Source organism: Barbus barbus (assembly GCF_936440315.1).
Source record: "Barbus barbus genome assembly, chromosome: 29".
Classification (NCBI taxonomy): Eukaryota; Metazoa; Chordata; class Actinopteri; order Cypriniformes; family Cyprinidae; genus Barbus; species Barbus barbus.
The window spans coordinates 13,590,365-13,611,721 of NC_136757.1; the positions used below are offsets into that span (position 1 = coordinate 13,590,365).

Consider the following 21,357-nt stretch of genomic DNA (forward strand, 5'->3'; position numbering starts at 1 on the left):
CTGGTGCAATATGGCTGCCGTCGCATCAGGTGGATGCTGCACACAGGTGGTGGTTGAGGATATTGGGCAGTTTTGAGACTGCTCCGCTTATTTCACATTACCTTATGTCGCTCCAGACCAAGACAATACGTTACGGTTCACCTAAATCTACGGTCCAGAGCTGCTACTGTTGCATTCTATTATATTATCACATTTTATTAACATATTGTATTTATATCACATTGCTTACATTATTATAACAGTTGTTAAAATTAATTTTGTATGTATTTTGTGACGATTTTTCAAAAATTTTAATCGAAAGTATATTTCGTTACCAAGGGGATGACAATATCAATGAAGCACTTAATGAAATATGAAACAAAATAAAAATTGTTGGTAATTATGACTTTTGTAGAAAATTTTGTGGATCTGTAAAACATTATGGATTCATGAAGTGCTTTTTTTTTAAAGACTAGGTATTTTTTTATTTCATATGCATTTGGTAAAAAAATTGGTTTGTTTGTCATTTTAAGCCATTTTTGAAACGTGTGAAAATAACATGTCGAATATTGACTACATTGATGGGACGTTTTCTTCAAAGCACAAAAACTGTAGCTAAAACCAAAAACTGTGAAAAATGCACGACTCATGGATCTGTGTTTGCGTGGGAAGTCTTGTGGGGGAATTACTGCGGCAACTGTGTCTTCTGCGATTGCTTGTGGAGACTAATAGCTATTATTCAACAGCTTCTCTATTCAGACGACCACAAGAAAGCAGGATTAGACATTCATATTCGTAACAGAGGCAAACTGAGCAGACTGATAACAGTGATGCGGGCAGAACCTTTGGGTGAGCACACCCATGTTGATCGACTGCTCTGGTTGGCCAGGTAGCACATGGACCCGTCCGACATCTGCAGGCAGACGTCTACCTCGTTAAAGAGTTACTGTCACAGAATCCCATCTCCTCACTCATAATTCTCTCATATCTACTGGCCGAGCACTCTGTACTCTGGCAGGGAGCAAAGTGCTTTATTTTCAGCCGCTGTTTGATGTTTTATGCTGCAGTTGCCTCTAAGAGAGAAGGCGGCCCTGCTTATCTCTGCTTTTATTCCTCTGTAGAATGTGTAAGCCCTCCTTAAACCCATTTCAATGAAATGGATTGAATTCTATAATGGTCGACATGTTTTTTTTCCAGCTGACGTATTGTTTCTGGTAGTTACATGCTTTACAACCTGTCATTTAGCAATGAAAGTGCTTAGAAAATAGCAGGTTTTTGGGTGTCTAATTTGGTGACTAAATAGGAGCGTAAATGAAGTGCAAACTGTACCACCTGTGCAGCGCTGCTCTTACAGTCTTCTACGAGTACAGTTGTAGACCCCTAGAGATTTATGGGCTGTTCACACTGACAGTTTCTGTATCTGAAATCACACACTGTCATCTAACATGCTTTCATTCATCTAACAAGAATTATTTGGTTACACTTTATTTTAATAAGGTGTCCTTGTTTCCCTGTTACAGTGTAGTTATTAAATTATGTACTGAGTAATATTAGCTCACTGCATGTACTTATTATAGGGTTAGGGTTTGGTTTAAGGTTAGTTTCCTGTAGTTGTGGTGTTTCTTTAGTATATATCAAAATTGAGAGTTTCCAGCATTTCCATGAACATGAACGACAGCGACCATTGGTGATGCAACAAAGCAGCTGCCAGTTGTAAACAGACTTTAAATGAAAGAACTATCCGAAGATGAAAAACCAAACCAAACCAAACCAAAATGTCTTTGTTGTCAGCTTGGGTCTTTGTCAGTTAACTACTTAATAAACGAATTGCTCTTGGCCCTTGGCTATTACTCAGAAAATTGCTTGATCATTAAGTTTGATGTGTTGGGGAAATTTCATCATCTCCTGCTATAGCTCGTTATAAACCCGTTTATGGAGCACAGCATGCTGTCCCATCAGCCTGTGTAATAGATCATTGTGAGAGGGTGGTGGGGTCTGTCATTAGCCACCTGCTTGAGTCGTACTCTTTATGCAATCCTTGCTAACACCCTCAGGCTCCTCCGTTATCCCATTCCGGCACAACCTTTTAATGATGTTAATTTTGTTTTGGTTACAGGCTAACTCTCAAGATTTATATGTTGAGGAAACTTGAGTAGGCTTAGAGGTCTCTTGTCAACATGTACCACACTGATTTAAGGTTAAATTAATGGCTGTCCTTTAAAAGAGTTCTTTGGAGGTGAAGTGTGTAAAATAGTTTTGCCTAGCCCAGTTTAGTGTGCAGAGAAAACTATAAGTAAGCCATCTGTATGCAGACGTCCTGAAGTGGGCCGCAGTGTACTCTGGTCAAGCCAGAGGTTGGCAGACCACCTGAGTTTTGGGTGGAACTACATGTTTGACTGATGGGGATGGGGCGAAAGCAATGGTAGAGTAGAGGTCTTGGGGAATCGCGTATACTACCGTTCAAAAATGTTGGTAATATTTGGTATTTTTTAATCATTTTAAGATAATTACATAGAATTTTTTTTCCAAGAGTCTTTGATGAATTGAAAGTTCAAGAGAAATCTTTTGTAATATTATGGCCCAGTTTCACAAACGGGGCTTAGCTTAAGCCAGGACTAGACCTTAGTTAAATTAAGATATTTAAGCAACTTTTACAAAAATGCCTTAGAAGAAAACATTAAGGTGTGCATCTTGACACATTAAGATATGTCAGAGCAAGATATTTTCGGTTTAGACAGCTCAAACATGCATTTTAGTCTGGGACTAGCTTAAGCCTTGTCTGTGAAACTGGGTGTATAATTGCCTCACTTTCACTATTGATTAATTCAATCAAGATATTACTGAATGAAATAATTTAATGAATTTCTTAAAGAAAGAAACATGGTGTATGCAAACACTTGGGTTCCTACCATTATTGATTTCTGATTTCCAGTTATGGAAAACTCATGGAAATGTTTATAATGAAGAAAAATAATTCTAGTCAGCTTTCACATATTTCATCAGCTATTAAAAAAAAATCTAGTAATAATAAACTAATTCAAATTGTTGCCTTCAATCGTGACGTCAAGGAAAAATCATGAAAATGTTAATTAATATTAATGTCCTTTGAAATAAAATTATTTTATAAATCCGGTAATGATGAATCAGTAAAAAATCTCTCAGAAATGCTTTTGTTCAGAAGGTGTGGAATCTCTGAATCATTATTTCCATTTAATTTGGTGTCACTAGTGGTGTGGAAGCTACACACTTCAGCATTAAAATTTCATACTTCACAGCCCAGATCATGCTTTATTAAGTTTTGTATAATAATGCAATTTTTATCTGTTTCAGGTTCGCATCGAAACAGCCACAACTCTAAAGCTGGATATCCTTTCCTCTGAGTGATGCTAAGCCTGCCGTAGTTTACAGACTTAACACCAGGCTGGTCATTTGTCAGCTTTAATTGGATGCATTTAAGCACTCTTGTAATTAGTTTGCCTATTAACCCGTAGCCATTCAACAACTCCCACTTGTTTGCATGGCGTCGTATGATTACTTTAATCACTCTCATCCTCATTCATCTGCATGTCAGATAATCATGTGTATTTAAGAGGTCATTGCTTCTCACCTGCAGTCATTACACTTAACTCAGCCTTACCTGTGGATGACTTCGAGTTCAGAACTGAGCAGTTCTTACCGGTAAGATTGGTCGTTTTGATCATGTTGACGTCATTGCCAGTGTTGGGGAGTAGTTAACTACAAGTAGCGACGCTACTAACTTAACTACATTTTTCAGTAGCTTGGCAGTAGCTCAGTTGCTTTTTAAACAGTGTAGCTTTTCCAGTAGCTAACTACTTTTTGCAGCAAGTAGCGGTGTAGCGCGAGCAAAAGCTACATTGCGTTTTGTCGAGCCTGCGCGAATCAGCGCGATGCAAGGATATTCTTCTTGTTAGATTACAAACTCATTTTTTGCCATTACCGCCACCTGTTGTTTAATCACGCATCTTGCGGCTAACAGTTCACTGACGTACAGAAGTGGGTTGACACACCCATATTATCCATGATGGAGCAAGACCTGGCGGCAGATTTGGAGGATGGAGAAACAACTAACGTTAATTACCCATGGCCTTATTTGTCCAAGTTCATGTCTCTCAAAGAAACGACAAGTAAAGGTTACACTTTTTGTAACAGTCTGAGATATTTGAGTGTTGTGTGTAATAAAACAATACTCTTTGAAATCATAATTGTATTGCATTGTTTTAAACACTAAATATTTTATTTTACATTCCTCAGACACTTATTCAGTTATTTATAATATACGTTGTTCACAAAAATAAAAAGTAGTTTAAATGTAGCTAGCTACTTTTTGATAGTAACTTGTAGTGTAGCTAACTACTTTTCCAAAAGGATAGCTTGACTGTAGTTTAACTACTTTAACTTACGAGTAGCTTGTAGCTTGTCAAACTACAGTTTCAGAGTAGCTTCCCCAACACTGGTCATTGCATTTAATCTGTTGAGTCTTCATTAGCAAGTCTTTTATTCCTTTTCAGTACTTGGAATCTATATTCGGGCTGTTGTTCCAGCTTTTGCAACAGGTCAACGAATGCGACACCAAATGCAAGTTCTCCACGTTATTTCCTGCGTCATCAAGAGAGTCAGCATCCAGGTGAGCTTCAACCCTTCCGAGAAATCAAATTAAGTCATCCGAATGCACCGGGTTCAATCTTGACTCTAAAATCAGTTGCTTTTCCAGATATTCCTCAGGCCACTATTTGTTGTTTTTGCACATTGAAAGACACATATTGATGTCATATCATTACCAGACCATGCTGACTGAGGACAAGGGCACGACTTGCTTTGAAAATAACCTTTAGCTATTGCATGAGCCTTGACTCTGAGCCATTTGATGAATTACATTTATTTTAGTCATGTTAGAATGCAAAGCTCGTGATTAAACGTGCATAAATTACAGGCGGTCGTACCGTGTGTATGTTGGGAGTAACCTTCCATGTCAACTTTGCGCAGCACAAGAGATATTTAATGCCCTATCGAATGATTTAGTGCTCCTCGGTATTGCCCTGTAGGAGCATATATTCAGCTTAAAGATTAGTCAAATCACCAGTATTAAATATGAAAGCGTTTTCATGCAGCACGTCCATACATTTTTTGGTTCATGCAAATGTGCCGTACCACCTTAGGAGAAAATGTATTCTCGTTTTCCATCATTATGAGCTCAGAAATGTATCTTTTGACATCTTTTTGACATTTCTTTTTTTTTTTTTTTACCTTTTTCGCTACTGAAATAATGGCTTTTCCGTCATACTCTCCTTGATCTTTAACTGCTTTGTCATAAGTTCCTCTTGCCAGAGCTTAGCTCCTTTCACCTTTTGTTAAAGCTTATGTCACTCATGGTATGAAATCTCAACTGGCTGTCCCATTTTAAAAGGTGTGGAATGTTTTAGGCTCAAGACTTCTATTCAAATCTTTGGGAGATATTTGTAATTTCTCTTAGTTTGATCACATATTTACAGTTCTCCCTCAGTTAAAAATATTGTATCATGAGGAATCATACTGTTCTTGATATTTTGGAATAAGAGGTCATTGTACTATGAAAACATACTTTAACTTTCAGAACTCCCAAGTAACTTCCTCCCAAGTTTAAAATGACCATTTATTGAAACTAATCTGCAAAAATGTGTCATTCTGAATGTTCACCTTTTAACTAAAACGTTGACACATGATCATCCACTTTAGTGATGCCTGTGAGCTAAAATTATGCCTATTGTATGATCATGTCTTGTATAATCAGAAATCACAGAATGTTGGGTAGATACTGTTAGAAGAACTAGCAATATAAGAGTAAAATATGAAAGTTTTTCATAGTTCCTGTCTCTGTGTAGCACCTGCAGCTCTGCATTTTCTTCCGAAGGATCCTAGCATTAGGGATGTGCAGCATTTTAAAGAGAAAGAGTTTCTTGTGAAAACAATCCCTTATCATTTCAGTCTTACATTGAGGGAAGCATCTTTCTGCCTGCTTCTGCTTAATAGTGAGAGAAAGTTTAAAATTAGAAAGAGTCACACTGTGAGATCTAAAATCACAATTACAAGAACCAATAACAATTAAAATCTGTTCAAGCCGTTTTAACCTAGAGTTAAAAAATAGTCAATTGCATCTTTATTTCTTCCAATTGCAATATCTGAAGTTGTAATTTTGAGAAATAACGTTGCAATTAACTTTTTTTTTATTCAGCACATTTGTTTTGCTCGTTTTACATGTAATGTTGTTATGTCTTAAAAGCACAGCAGTAAAAAAAAAAGAAAACATCTATGTAAGATCTTTGTGAAAACCCTACTTGTAGTGCAGGCAGGTCTTAACATTATATTTAAAGGTTCAAGTTGGCAGTGTGATCAGATTAATTTACTAAATATTTTGCAGTTAATTTCGGCATGTTTCTTTTTTTTAAGATATGCAATTACTGTCATCAGTGGTTTGTGCACCGTGACAGACTGCTTGCGGTGTATGTTTCCTTTGAGGAGAAGAAAATGCTGATAAAGCACCAAAATGCTAGGAGCTTGACAGCAAACAACACAATGTTTTCTAAATGTTTACTAAACTACTGCATTCAATTGCAATGTGAAAGTGTTAAATATGTTAGAAATTTACATGTGAAGTATCATTAAGTCAACACTGGAAGCACTGATGAGTTTTACATTTGTATGTAAATAAGATGTATTTTGATGACATTATTCTGATTTATTTATTTTTTCTCTCTGCTGGAGAAGCATTCCAACTAGGATGCTAATATTAAAAGTTTTAATGCACCACTGCAAAATAGACCAGGAGAGAGATGTGAGAGAGGATTCAGACAGAGATTCCAAATCCATAGGAATAATTCATGGAATATTGTTCGTATTGTACCAAATCGCAGGGCAGAATAATGCAAGAGCAGCATAAAATAAAAACCTGCAACACAGTGCTTACTAAGACTGAAGTGGCTCTTGACTTGCCACAAAAAAAGATCTCTCGGAAAAAAATTGAATTTTTAGCATTATAGTCATTATTTATTGACCTGTTTTCAGATTTTTTTTTTTTTCCTTTTTATTAATCTGAAACATTCAAGGTCAAACAAACATTTATTTAGTATGTGCTCCTTTGCAATTTAGATCAGTGCTTGACCCCCCCCCCCTTCTAGATTCGACCATACGTGGGCTGCTTGGTTCAGTACCTTCCTCTTCTTTGGAAACAGTCTGAAGAACACAACATGCTCCGCTGTGCCATCCTCACTACCCTCATCCATCTTGTACAGGTATGGCATACCCACGGGGCCAAGAATGAAACAGATAACAAGCCTTTGAAGCGGTCGAGTTGGGTGTTTAGCATTCTGTCTGCGTTTCAAGTGCTCACTTGAATGTGATGCGTGTACCTTCACTGATGGGGGGCCTTATTTTCACCGTCGTCGTCTGTGAATGTGAACAAATGCCCTCCAGCCCTGCTGAGCAGTTCTCTGGTTTTCTGATACTTGCAGAAGACCTTTTATTTTTGTATGATACACTTCATCCTTTTCTGCTGTGAGAGTATGAACACACATGCGGACAGGAGCTTGTTATTGATGGGTGTATTTGAAAATTGCCACAGTGCTTCTCCATCTTCCTCCACATGGGATCCCGCAAGCTGTTCATTTTATCCTGTCTTTTTTTTTTTTTGCTCCATGAGTCAGGAGCAGTTTCTGTGTCACTCCGGCCCCTGAGGAGATGACTGACACTCACATTTAAACCATCCGAAGGCTGCAGTAGCTGGATATCTTGAGCTTTGTTTAACTGAGAACTCCATTGAGCAACACTTTGCGAGCTCACTAGAGCCGATGCGTTTACTCGGTCACGCGAGCATTAAGCAGTGAGACAGTCAGAAGGCTTTTCAATCTACACATGGCCATCATTTACCATGGATTTACTGTAGTAACACTCACTGCACCATGATATTGTGGCAGAAATGTGGGATATTCACATTGAAGCAATGGGATAAAAACGACAGATCATTTCCATGTTTTGCCACAAAATTACGTTTTATTATGTACGTAAAGCACATACTCTACTTCTCCCGCTCTCTCTCCCTTACAGACACAGTTTACAGACATGAAAACATACGCGCTAATGTTGTTAGCGCTGCTCTGATGACTTCGTCAGTAAATAGTTTAGCAACTTAAAAGAACATGACATTTCTCGCAGGCGAAGCGAGGTAACAACGGCACTGTTCGTGAGGAAAATGAACTTAAAGTAGGGACGCTGCTGCCGAACACTGATGAGAGACCGACTCAGAGAGGTAGTCTAATTCACGCACGCTCAATCTCTCTCTGTCTCTCTCTCTCTCTCTCTCTCTCTCTCTCATAACTTAGTTATTAGCTGCATTTGTCTGCTATCAACGGCTCAAGCCTCAGTTACTAGGTCTAAAATGACATTTGGAATTAGCAACAGAGGCGATGGATGAGATGCGGAAGAAATAATCCTACTCACAATAGCGATTTAAGTACAAAAACCGGACGAATCCCTTGAAATATATCATCTGATCGATGTGTAGAAAAATAATGCACACCCGAGGTGTAACTCCGCTTCGCGTCGTGGCTGCATCACCACCTCGGGTGTGCATTATTTTTCTAATTCAACGGGCCGTCATCAATTATTCCTTACTTATAACTGTGTTTATCATGATTTATGTGTGCTTCAATGGAAGACCAATGTTTAATTAAAAAAAAAAAAAAAAAAACTTGGTCAGAATTAACTTAACCATATAAAACTGAGGTTACTACAATTTTTACAGATGTGACTGTTTTTCATAATGAACAAATTTACCTCTGCAACCTAACTCAAGCTACTATCAAAAGTGCATTTCTAAGGCTGGCCGCACACTAGAGGATTTTAAGCCCGATTTGCACTGTTCGGGGGGGGGGGCGATTTGCAATTTGTCATAAGCGAATATTTTTAATTTTTTTTGTCCATAAAATCCTCTATTGTGTGGTGTCATTACGATTATTTAAAAGGGTTATCGGATGCCCATTTTACACAAGTTGATATGATTCTTTAGGGTCTTAATGAAAAATCTATAACATACTTTGGTTAAAATGTATTAATGGTAGTGTGAAAAAAACACCTTTACCCTGTCAAAATCTGTGTTTTTTTATCACCCTGTTTTTATCAAGCCGTTTTTTAGTCCATGTCCCTTTAAATCCTAGTGAGCTCTTCTGACTCCGCCCCTCTCTTCCGTGGAGTGACGAGCAGACCTTAGATGTGTGTAGATTCCTTATTCGACCGCTCCAGATACGTTGACGCGTCAACCATCTCGCATTCACCATAATAATCAATGAAGATTCAAAGATATACAAGTGTATAACTTGCTGTTGTATTCGCACACAATCAATGCGCTCAAAGATTCGCAGACCTTTCCAAAAATGGCGGATGGCTTCCATATTGCGGCCCATAGAAACAGTCCATAATGAGGCATCTAGGCGTATAGTTCTATGGAGCATACTAAACTTCAGCCGTGAAACTGGTTAACTAGCATATTATTAGGAAAGGCGATTTGCAAAGTCATATAAAAATCCTCGTAAACACTTCTTCTGTAGATGAAGCTGGATCACGAATGATTCGCGCGAACATAGAAGCATTTATGTAGATCGGGGATCGGCGCATTCCCTTCAAAATTAAAGTAACGTTAATCCTCTGCATCTCAGATGTCGGGAGTAACTGACAACTGCTATATTCATTATTACATCCAACAACAAAATTGGATTGGCTTTTTATCATTATAGGAAGGACGTGTACACACACTTCCAACATATATATATATATATATATGTATGTTCAAACAACTTGTAAAGTGAATTTTGCATCCGATGACCCCTTTAACTGCTCCCGATTGAGGCGGAGCGTCCCCAAACTCAAATCGTAAATATCAAACATGTTTAACAAACATGTTTCATTAGCCAATGAGAGTGTCACCTACTGGATGTTGCATGCTTCTATAGCTGATTGTCCTCTATTTGTTTTTCTTCTCTAATCACTTTTGATCTCGCGAGTGTCTCCCATGGTTTTAAAATCGTTTTAAGATTTGAAAATCGTCTAGTGTGCTGCCAGCCTTAGAAACAAAAAAGTTAAATTATTATTATTATTATTGATCTTATCAGAAAATGAATGGTCTGGTTTCTACAACATTATCTGGCTTTAAACTTGAAAGAAATAAAGATTTGACATTTCTTGTGATAATTATCAATATCGATTGATAATTGTTTTGGCCATATCTCCCAGCCATATATATATATAGCTTGAATGTTTAAATTGGTATGATTTAAATTGACATGCAAGTGGCAATTTCAACTGTTCAAACGTGGGCTAGTTAGAGCAAACTCAACGTAGACATTATGGATGTGAGGTCATTTGTGGATTTTGAGAGAGTGAGAGAAGACGCGATACCACTCAGTTCCAGGAATTTCCCGCTTCATAATTGCGAAACCTGTGGGAATGTGTAGAATTACCCACACTGCCCGCAATCTCGCAGCAAAATTCAGGCCCTGATTTTATACATAGTTACGAAGGCAAAACGTGCTTTTTGTAGAAAAAAAAAAAGCTTTTTGTGCTGTTTTTGCTCTATTTCACTGACTAATATAGTTCCAATCAAAGCCACAGCAGAACTGTTTTGTGTCTTCGCGCAAAAGAGTAGTGTTACGTTACTGAATGACTCCACGTTTTTGAACGAATTAAGTGAGTTAATGATTCAGCAAACCGTTCATACAGTAGTCACTTGCCTCGTTTTTGAACGAATCAGCCGTTTGAACTAATCTGTTGAAGGACTAAATGATTCACTCATTTGCCGCCACCTAATGGTTTGGTTTCGTATTTAAAACTATCATTGCATTTTTCCCAACATTTCTTATTTGTATGTTTAAAAATATTTAAAACATTAATCTTATAAAATTCTTCATGTATTCAAAATTTTGCGGTGTAAATGCATTTATGGCACCTCAGCTTCATCAGTCTGTGTAAATACATCCAATGCCACTTCAGATGCAGCTTCTGTGTTTCCTGCATCTGTTTTGTTATATACAGCAACTCCTTTTAATTTAATTATTTCTACCTCTTTTCTAGTCACAGAGCACTTTATTTGGAGAGTTGTTTAAGTGAGAGAAGATCTGTAACTTTGTCCAGATTGGGGGGATTGTAATGTTTAATGTTTATGTAAATATTGTTTTTGCATTTAGAAAAAGTTATAGATTTTTGTTTGTGTATGCGGTCAATTATAATTTTTAGAAAGAAAATCTGTATCAGCAGGTCAAACTTAAAAGAAAAATCGGAAATCAGAATCGGCCAAGAAAATTGCAGTCAGTGCATCTCTAATTATTTTAGATCCGTGCCTTACACAATATCTTAATATCTGTCTGTCGCATTAATGTTATTCAAACGATAAAATAGAGGGACTCGCTCGATGGTTTTGATTGAACTGTAGTAATACACTATAGGCCTACACTTGTTTCTTTCTTATATTTGTTCTTTTTTTTTTTTTTTTTTGCATCTGTTATTCTTTATAACAACAAAGATAAAATAAAATGAAAAATAGCTATATTGTGATTATTAATCTAGTAATGATTATTAAGAAAAGAAGTGGGGGAAAAGATGCAATGTTGCTGGGTGATTTTGCTGTGGAACCTTCAGAAAACTTTAAATCAGTTATTCTCTAAATTTACTTTGCTGACTATCGATTTCAAACAGGTGTTGCTCAGTAATTGTTCGTCTGATTCTAACAAATTATGCATAATTTTGAAGGTCGTTAAATGGAGAATGTAAAATTTTGAAAATTTGCTCGTTGTGACTCATTTTGCCAGCACAAGTCACATATCAAGCTTCCTTGCCTTATTTTTTGTATGTTTTAAATGTATTGAGTAGCCTGGAACTGGCCTTTCAATGAACTTTTCTATGTACAAATGGTCAGTTATACTTGTGTGGATCAGAGTTAATGTTCATTTCATAAAGATTCCTTTGAGGAGAGTTATTGAGTAATCATCAGCTTGAATGAGCTGTTCTTTGTCTTTGAAAGTGCTCTGTGCTTCAGTAACCACATCTTGCATATTAACATTTCTCGCTCGCGTTAAAAACCCTTCATTACAGCGTCTTCAGTTCTTGCAAATCGCAGGCACACGAGTCAGTCTGAAAGATTGCCCATGGCTTGGCCGAAATTTGCATACTTCCTAAGATCCCCCACTTGTGCCAGCTTAGTTGACCAGCTCTTGTTATATTTTATTTATTTATTTTTGCTCAAGTCCTTAGATTTGCATATTAAAAAGCCTGCAGTCCTTCAGGACACCATCTATTGTGTGCATATCTTACCACCCACCATCAACAGTTTGCTATTAACCTTGCATTTGTTTGTGTTTTCTGTGGCCTCCTCTGCCAGCCATATGGTATCACAGCTGCTGCTCTCGAGCCTGGCACAGAATGCTGAAGAGACAATATTACCAGTGAACATTCAAAGTCAATCATCCCTAAATGGCCCTATCATGGGTCCATCCCCAAAAGCATATTTTTGGCAGATGCTTCAAAATGGATGCTCTCTTTACTGCACATTCAGATATGATTTGTTGACCTGCAAAAGCCAAATTACATTGGCACATGCCGTTGCTTGCAAAATTGGCCGTTTTTATGGATAGAGGTGTTGTTTGGGAAAATATTTTGGTAAACTAGAAAAGTTTGTGACCCAGCTGGAATTGTTGTTTGGTAAACAGGATAGTAGTGGATAACTACTACTTTGTTGTTGTACTCTAAATATCAGGCTAGGGCTGCACGATTAATCAAAATTAAATCGCAATCGCTGGGCAAAGGTAAAATCTGTGATTGTCATGCGTATATTTCAGTGAAGCAAGGTTCTGTGATCAGTATTAAATCTCCATTCGAAGGTCAGAGGGCACTCTCGCACTGAAACTCCAAATTTTCCCCCAAAAGAAAGCTAATGCAGGTCGTTCCAGGAAAAAGAAGATTGATCTGCTTTCATTGATTCAACGTGACTAATAAACACAGGACTACGACAATATGTTGTTCTATGTTATATAAGTTCTTATTATATTTTTCATTATAATGAAGTATATTTATAATGCAATGCTAAGTGAGTTTGGAATAAAAACACGTTATTAAATGTGGTATTTTGTGGGACAAGAGGTTTATAAATGCTTCTTTTGTTTGGAAAGATGTTTGACGCATGTTGCTTTTTCAAATGCACGTTATAAATGACTGAAACTAGCCGGGTAAAGGCTTGATGGTATACAGAAGCAGGTTCAGATGGAACAGAGCTACACAGAGCTGTAGTTCATTGACAAGCTATGCAAACTGCTTTCATAATCTCAGAACGATTTAATTTCATAATCATGCGATTTAAATTGATCTGCGATTAGGCAGAGGCCCAGACGGTGTGTCACCAGCCTGCCTAAAAACCTGTGCTGGCCCCCATCTTCACACAGATCTTCAACAGATCACTGGAGCTGTGCGAGGTCCCCTCATGCTTCAAACGCTCCACCATCATCTCCGTCCCAAAGAAACCCAAAATTACTGGACTTAATGACTACAGACCTGTGGCTCTAACGTCTGTGGCCATGCAATCATTTGAAATACTGGTTTTGGCTTATCTGAGGGCCTCCACTGGACCCCCTGCAGTTTGCCTACAGAGCAAACAGGTCTGTGGATGATGCAGTCAGCATGGGCAACTTCATCCTGCAGCATCTGGACAGACCAGGGACTTATATGAGGATCCTGTTCGTAGACACCATCATCCCGGACACCCTTTAGAATAAACTGACACAGCTCTCAGTCCCCACCTCCACCTGTCAGTGGATCACCAGCTTCCTGACAGACAGGCAGCAATTAGTGAGGCTGGGAAAATTCACATCCAACACCCGCACCAATCAGCACTGGAGCTCCTCAGGGCTGCGTTCTCTCCCCACTGCTCTTCTCCCGCTACACCAACAACTGCATATCTAAAGACCCCTCTGTCAAGCTCCTTAAAGAACAGAACCTTCAATGTTCGTGACCGTTTTACCATAAATAAAGTTGAACAGTACAAAGCCCGTTGCATCTGGAAAGGATCCAGTACAGACAAGGACACACACAGATAATTCAACCAGAAACAGGACAAAGACCTCTGGATCTGGACACGACCTCCTGACTGCTTAACATGTAATTCAATGATCGTATCAACGCGGGAGATGGTTTTACAACCGACGTCCAAGCTAAGAAAATCTCCAGATGCATGTTCAATGGACACTCATGACCCCCGGACAACTCTTCTCTCTCTCTCTCTCTCTCTCTCACATTTGAACAATCCTTTTCTTCTTATTAACAGACATAGACTCAAATCTTGCTTAAGGATTGCAAAAAGAACAAAGTATAATTGTTCCTGCTATTAAAGCAATATACTCAGAAGCAATATGTACAATATATTTACAATATATATTCAGGTTGTATTTCATGAAATTAAGCTTGCTGCGTTATTTAAACCTATGTTATTTGTTGTAATCTTTTGATGTCTAATTTTTCCCCATCACTATTGTTTAGTTTCACATGTTTGGTGTGATTTATTTATAATTAAGGATCGTTTCATCTATGGCTTAACTGCGTAATAGATACAATTAATATATGTACTTTGGGTATGCAAAATACTTGGTGTTTGATTTCGAATGAAAGCTGATTTCATCAGCAATAATCTGGTGTGGATGAAAATGGTCTTTTATCATCATAATGTATGATTACAACACGTATAGAAATCTGCTTTCAATAGTTTCTTCATGCGATAAAATAACTGGGCAGATAATTTATGCACTGAAAACTGAGCCGTTCGGGGCGGGGCTCCACCCTACAGGGACACTTGGGATTGGATCAAACAACAAAAGAGGCAGACTGAAGGCAGCCCGTTAAAAGACAGACGCCCACCTTTGTCTGTGCTCTTCGTTCTCTTTGCTTGCTCGCGCGCTGTTTGAAAGTTCGGCTCCTGCTCTGATCGCGCTGCTAAGCGCTTCCAGCCATTAACATCTGGCCGAGCAAGTGAACAACTATCAAGACTTAGTCAAACTTCTAAAGAAACTAACATCTGAAGCCTTAAGAACTGAAACAAACTGCCTGAGAGCGTCATCACGTCAGAAAGAAGCCAACCAACCAACAAAGGGTATCTCCAGTGACATCACGCAACAACGACTTTAGCAGCCAATCCGCACCGGGGTGCGCTCGAATAGGAAAGGAGCGGACACTCAACTTAAAGCAAATAGAATCAAACAATTCTTCCTAATGCTGCTGGAAACTGGTTGTATTCATCTTTAAGTGTAAAGATAGTAAAGTTCCTTGCTTGTAACTCCCTCAGGTTGAAGTTAGAGCATTCTTGAAAACGAGCATTAGAACCTTAAACTCTCTTCAGCTCAAAACAATTCATTGCAATGTGTGTGTTTGTTTGTTTACGTATTCTGTTTGTGTTATGTTAGCTTAGTAGTGTGTAGAGTAACTGTTAAACTATTTGCCAAAGATCGCGTTACCTACGCTCAAAATTTACCTATGCTCAAAAATTGATAGAGTACTATTTGGTTTGTTTTCTTGTTGGCCACAAATAAAATAAAACTGAATTGTTAAAGATAACGTACTGATTTTAACACTTGCTGGACAAGTCGTTAATGAGGTATCGTTAACAAGGTATAAATTGGATGTTTTGATTAATATCGATTAATCATGTAAATATCAATATTGAATCTTAAGAATAGATTCCCCGAAATTTAAATTCAAATAAGGGCTAATCCTTTACACTATAACAAATTCCTCGTATGTGTAAACATACCTGGCCAATAAAGCTCATTCTGATTCTTATTCTGATTCTGATTAAGAAAGCGGTTTTGTGTAGCTTGTCAGTGAACTCCGGCTTCATTGTTAATTTTTGGCCGCAGAGGTCTCCCTTCTAGCCACAACCCTGGAACGACGCACATTACCTTTCTTCTGCTGGGTTTATTTGGAGTTTCAGCGCGAGAATACCCTCTGGCCTTAGGATGGAGATTTACTACTGATCACAGAACCATGCTTCGCTGAATATTCAACGGAAACCGCTAATAGTTTTTTTTATAGAAAATTATAAAACTTTCTTAGATAAAGGTGGTGTAGTTGGAGCAGTGTTCCTTGATTTAAAGAAAACCTTTGACACCGTTAATCATAGAATCCTTATGTTATCTTGTTTTAATTTCTCATCACATACACTTAACTGGATAGAGTCATATCTATCAGATGGATTTCAGTGTGTTAGACTATAAAATCACCTATCCAATGATTTAGGTACATCAACTGGTGTTCCACAAGGATCTATCTTGGGCCCAATGCTTTTTGCTATGTATATGATTTTCATCTTGCATGTCCTGGCATTAATATACAAATGTATGGGGACGATACAGTAATTTATATACATGGTAATAGTCTGACACAAGTTGCAAATGAACTTATGAATTCTATGGTTAATGTGTCGGCATGGCTAAAAGAGAATTGCTTACAACTAAATGTGACAAAAACAGTATGCATGTTTTTCTCTAAGTCTAACAGTATTATTAAAGAGCCGGATGTTTACGTGTCAGGTGAGGCTGCAGGTAGTGCCTCAATATAAATATCTGGGAATACTGATTGATTCTCAACATACATTTAAAGCTCAAGTTAAACAGGTTTGTAAGCAGGTTAAGTTTAATCTCTATAATTTTAAGTTTATTATAGATAACATGTTATTAGAGGCAGCTAAGATGGTTATATGGTTATTTCTCACCTGACTTACTGTTTAACCACTTGGTCTCAGGCGAGTTCAGTGATTCTAAAACCATTAGAGTCCTTTTACAAACGTACACTTAAAGTCTTCAATAAGAAATTGGTACATTATCATCATTGTCCAATACTGAAAAAATATAATTTAAGTTGGCAAAAAATTAAGTATGCAAATGTCTGCGTGATGTATAAAATTATTCATGGTTTATCTTCTCCCCCTCTTGGTCAGCTAGTTCGTATTAGAACAACTGATTATTGTTCTACAAGAGGCGCATTAAGAGGAGACTGTATCATACCGCTCAGACGAAGTCATTTTAGTCAGTCTGCTTTTTCTGTCAAAGCTGCACGAGAATGGAATACTATTCCGACAACTATAAGAGATCTAGACACACATGCTTTATTTAGGGCTCAATTGAAGAATTGGTTAATTAGTACTCAGATTTGTCAACACTAGAATTTTATATCTGCTAGCTATCCTATTATTGTTTGTATCTTGCTTGTAGGGGTGGGCGATATGACCAAAATCTTATATCACGATATGACTAATTTTATATCACGATAACGATATATATATCACAATATAGTCTTTTTTTTATTTTAAAAAGGTTTTATGATATTAAAATCTTTGATACCATAGAATTTCATAATCCTTGTCACCAATGTCAATATCAAACTGCAAGCCTTAAAAGAGAGACAAAAAAAAATGTGCGCTCGCTGAAGATAAATAAACAGTTAGTGATGAAATAAGGATAAGAAACTAATTGCAAGCAATAGGACAAAAAACTACAATAAATAAGAAACGCTACATACATTGTGTAAATTAATTAGTTTTCACTGTGTTAATTATATCTATCTATCTATGATAGATATAATTAATGTGTATTATGTATAGATTCTATACATATATAATATCTCATTATATTTACTCAACCACCATTGCTCAATATTACCTTTTCGTCTTGCCAAGTTATGACTCTTGGTGTCTACAGTGGGTGTCCTTTTATTTAGTTTGTTGTTTTTCATCATTGGCCCTATTGACCGTTACAAAGCTTCACCTGGATTCTGCGGATACTGCATTTCTGCCCTCTCTGAGCCCCCAGAGCTCTCCATCTGTGATTTTGATGGACAGCTCGGAATCAGCGGACTGTCGAAGGCAGTCATGCCCTGAACTTAAGAGCCCTTTGTGGTGGTCTTTGTGATGAGCCCTCATCAGTCAGTGGCTGAGTGGACATATCTTACTCAGGGGAGAGCACGGCTGCTCTCAAGACTGGGCCCTTAAATGAACCCAGAAAGCACATGACCACTGGTTTGTTCCTGAGATTCCCGTACTAGAGAGCATGGAAAACTGACACAATATCGCACCTGCTGCTATTCAGTCAGAAAACGATGTTTCGTGCGCTTGACAGTAAGATGGAATTAAATTCATTTTGGCAACATTCCTTTGAATTTCCCTTGACAACCTGTTATCACATATTTATCTGAATACAAATGTTTTTTGCCTGCATCTTCTTTGCATAACCTGTTGTTTTGGTAGGACTGTATAATACAGCTGATGTTCAGGGATTTTAAAACACTTGTAGAAGAAGCCCAAGCTTGTTAAATTTTATTCTGAAAAGTTGAGTGATTAGTTTTCCTTATCAGAATCAGAATAAGAATCAGAAAGAGCTTTATTGCCAAGTGTGTTTGCACACACAAGGAATTTGTCTTGGTGTTAGGAGCTTCCAGTACAGAAAGTACAAACATAGTGCAGACAACACATAATTAAGGTGATAAAGAACACTAATAATGAAGAGAATAGACAATAATTAAAAATAACAATAGTAATAAAGAATAAAAATATACAGAAAAGAGACATGACCGTAGACAGAACTGTGAATGTGCATGTGTCCTATGTACAGATGAAGGTTTGATGAGTTATTTACAGATGTATAGTACCGGGGTGTGTTATGTGTTGTTCAGGTGGGATACGGCCTGGGGGAAAAAACTGTTCTTGTGTCTGGTCGTTCTGGTGCTCAGTGATCTGTAGCGCCGGCCAGAGGGCAACAGTACAAAGAGAGAGTGAGCTGGGTGTGAGGGGTCCAGAGTGACTTTCTTAGCCCTTTTCCTCACTCTGGAGGTGTAAAGTTCTTGGAGGCTGGGCAAAGGGGCACCGATAATCCTCTCAGCAGTCCTAACTGTCCTAACTGTACTTATCCTGGTATGATGGGTTGAAATGTTTTTGTGTTGTTCAGGGCCTGGGAGCGGAAAGCAAGAATCTGTTTCCCTTCCTCCTACCTGTTATCCAGCTCAGCACAGATGTTTCTCAGCCCCCTCATGTTTACCTGCTGGAAGACGGTTTGGAGCTGTGGTAAGTCTCTAAGAGTGTATATGAGCCAAAGGTTTAACCTAGGAAAAAAGTTTCAACCCAATCCCTTGGTTCTTATACCTTTTGTACAATTCCAGTCAAAAGTATTTGCATACATGACTTACTTAATAGGCTTAAAGGTTTATGCTTTAATGGATGAAATGGGTTATGTAGACAAATATGAATTGTGGCATCATGAATATCTTCTTAAAACAGTTTTTTTTTTTTTGGACTGTATAGTGAAAAAAGATTGGGGTCAACAAGTGTTAGTGTACATTTAATAATAGTCTTCAATAAGCGTCCCAAGTTAGAAAATGAAAATCTGCAGGGCTGTGACGTTTTCAATGTGGTAACTTCTTCCAAATGTCAATATCTATTATTTCATAGTAAAAAGATTTTCATAAAAAGACTGGCTTGTTTAGTTTTTTTACTATCTACTTTACTGCCTAATTTATAAATGAATGTATAACTATTTTTGCAGTGCCGTATGCAGAAGCAGCACACGCTAATTGTGCTTTAACACAAGATGTGTTAACAGTTGGTTAATGTTGTTTTTAAAACCAAATGCTGTTAAAGTTACTGAAAGGCTTTTTTAGGATTGTGTTTGTGCGTTTTTAGTATTTTGTGACTGTGAAAGTAGCATTGTCCACTAGGTCAAGTTTTTGAAAAGTACGATTTTTCATGTTTTTTAAAGAATTCTCTTCTGCTCACCAAGCCTGCATTTATTTGATCCAAAATACAGTAAAAGCAGTAATATTGGGAAATTGTTTTACCAATTAAAATGACTACATTCCATTTGAATATTTTAAAATGTAATTTATTCTTGTGATCAAAGCTACATTTTCAGCATTACTACAGTCCTCAGTGTCACATGATCCTTCAGAAATCATTCTAAAGCCTGAAACACACTGCACAATTTTCGGCTGTCCCAGGCGAAAGACTGGCATCATGAAGCAATCGCGACGATTTCTGATTGGCCACGATTGTTTCACGATGCCAATCTTTCGTCTGGGAGAGCCAAAAATCGTGCAGTGTGTTTAGGGTTTAATATGCTGATTTGCCGATTTACTTACATTTCACTGCTGGTTATACTCTGTATAATTGTGTATGTGACAAATAAAAATCTTGAATCTGTTCAAAAAAACTTATTTTTTTTATTATAGAACCGACATGACAAAGAATCGTGATCAAATCGTGAATAGTGATTTTCCTAAAAAAAAAATCATATGATATTTTTTTTTGCCATTTTGCCCACAGTGTTCTTTGCTCCCTACTCCCTGAGCAGGGGAAATCCGTTGAAGTTTACTTCTCTTCAGAACATTCATTCACGGATTTGCACTGCGCAGCGTCTTCACATACAGACGAAACTTACTAGAGAAGTGTGTCATAATACACCTCTGTAAATAAATATTGGACTGGGATTGGGAAACTCTGTTCTAATTTATGTCTCTAAAGTCCTTGCTTTACCTTTATACTCTCTCTGTTTCAAATTCTCAGTATTTTTGCATCTGTACTTCTAATAGGGTCTTCTCTTCATATCTATACTGTCACAGTTTCATTCTATTTCTATGTCTATATGAATAATATAAATTAATATCAGTGGGATCTCACATCTGATATCTCAATTCATTACAGGAGTAGTTTTATCTCTTCTGATTTCATTAAATTGTCATTGTTCCCTATTGGTCCCTATTGCTTCCTCTGCATTGTTAAAGATTGAATTCTGTAAAAATTAATTACTTACTTACTTACTTTACTTTTGTCATTTAGCAGACGCTTTTGTCCAAAGCGACTTACAAATAAGAAAAAGTAACTAAAACTAAAAAGTTACAACTCTATAAATACTATCTACCCACATATTTAAGAAAATAAAGAAATTAAATAAAATTAACACATGCATATAACAACAACATTTCAATAATAAACATATCAATGAAAAAATTAAATAAAAAGCTACTACTATCCCTTGCCGGTGTCCCTGCCCGGTGGAGTCGCACGGTAGAGTCGATGGTCTTTACACTCTTTGGTCTTCACACTAAGAGGGCTTCACACGACGACTGCCGCCGCGGTATAATAACCTTTATTATACCAATCTAACAAATGATCATTTCAATTCAGCTGGACCCACTTTCCTGTTTATCAACTACAAATGGCCAAGCAAGTGCACACACTGACAAGATACACGATACAGTACGAGACCAAATGCGATTTCAGCAACTCTCATCCTAGTAAACAAAATAAGCGTTTCC

The 21,357-nt window shown here is 37.5% G+C and overlaps 1 pseudogene across 1 annotated transcript in view; it reads left to right on the forward strand.

Moving 5' to 3' along the window:
* The window catches only part of LOC306849080 (importin-11-like), a 259,336-nt pseudogene that overhangs the window by 110,256 nt on the left and 127,723 nt on the right, over window positions 1–21,357 (forward strand). The window contains exons 16-19 of the transcript in view: window positions 3,593–3,657; window positions 4,509–4,624; window positions 7,152–7,265; window positions 18,996–19,111. The product of the transcript in view is annotated as an importin-11-like (transcript). The remainder of the gene's footprint in view (window positions 1–3,592; window positions 3,658–4,508; window positions 4,625–7,151; window positions 7,266–18,995; window positions 19,112–21,357) is intronic.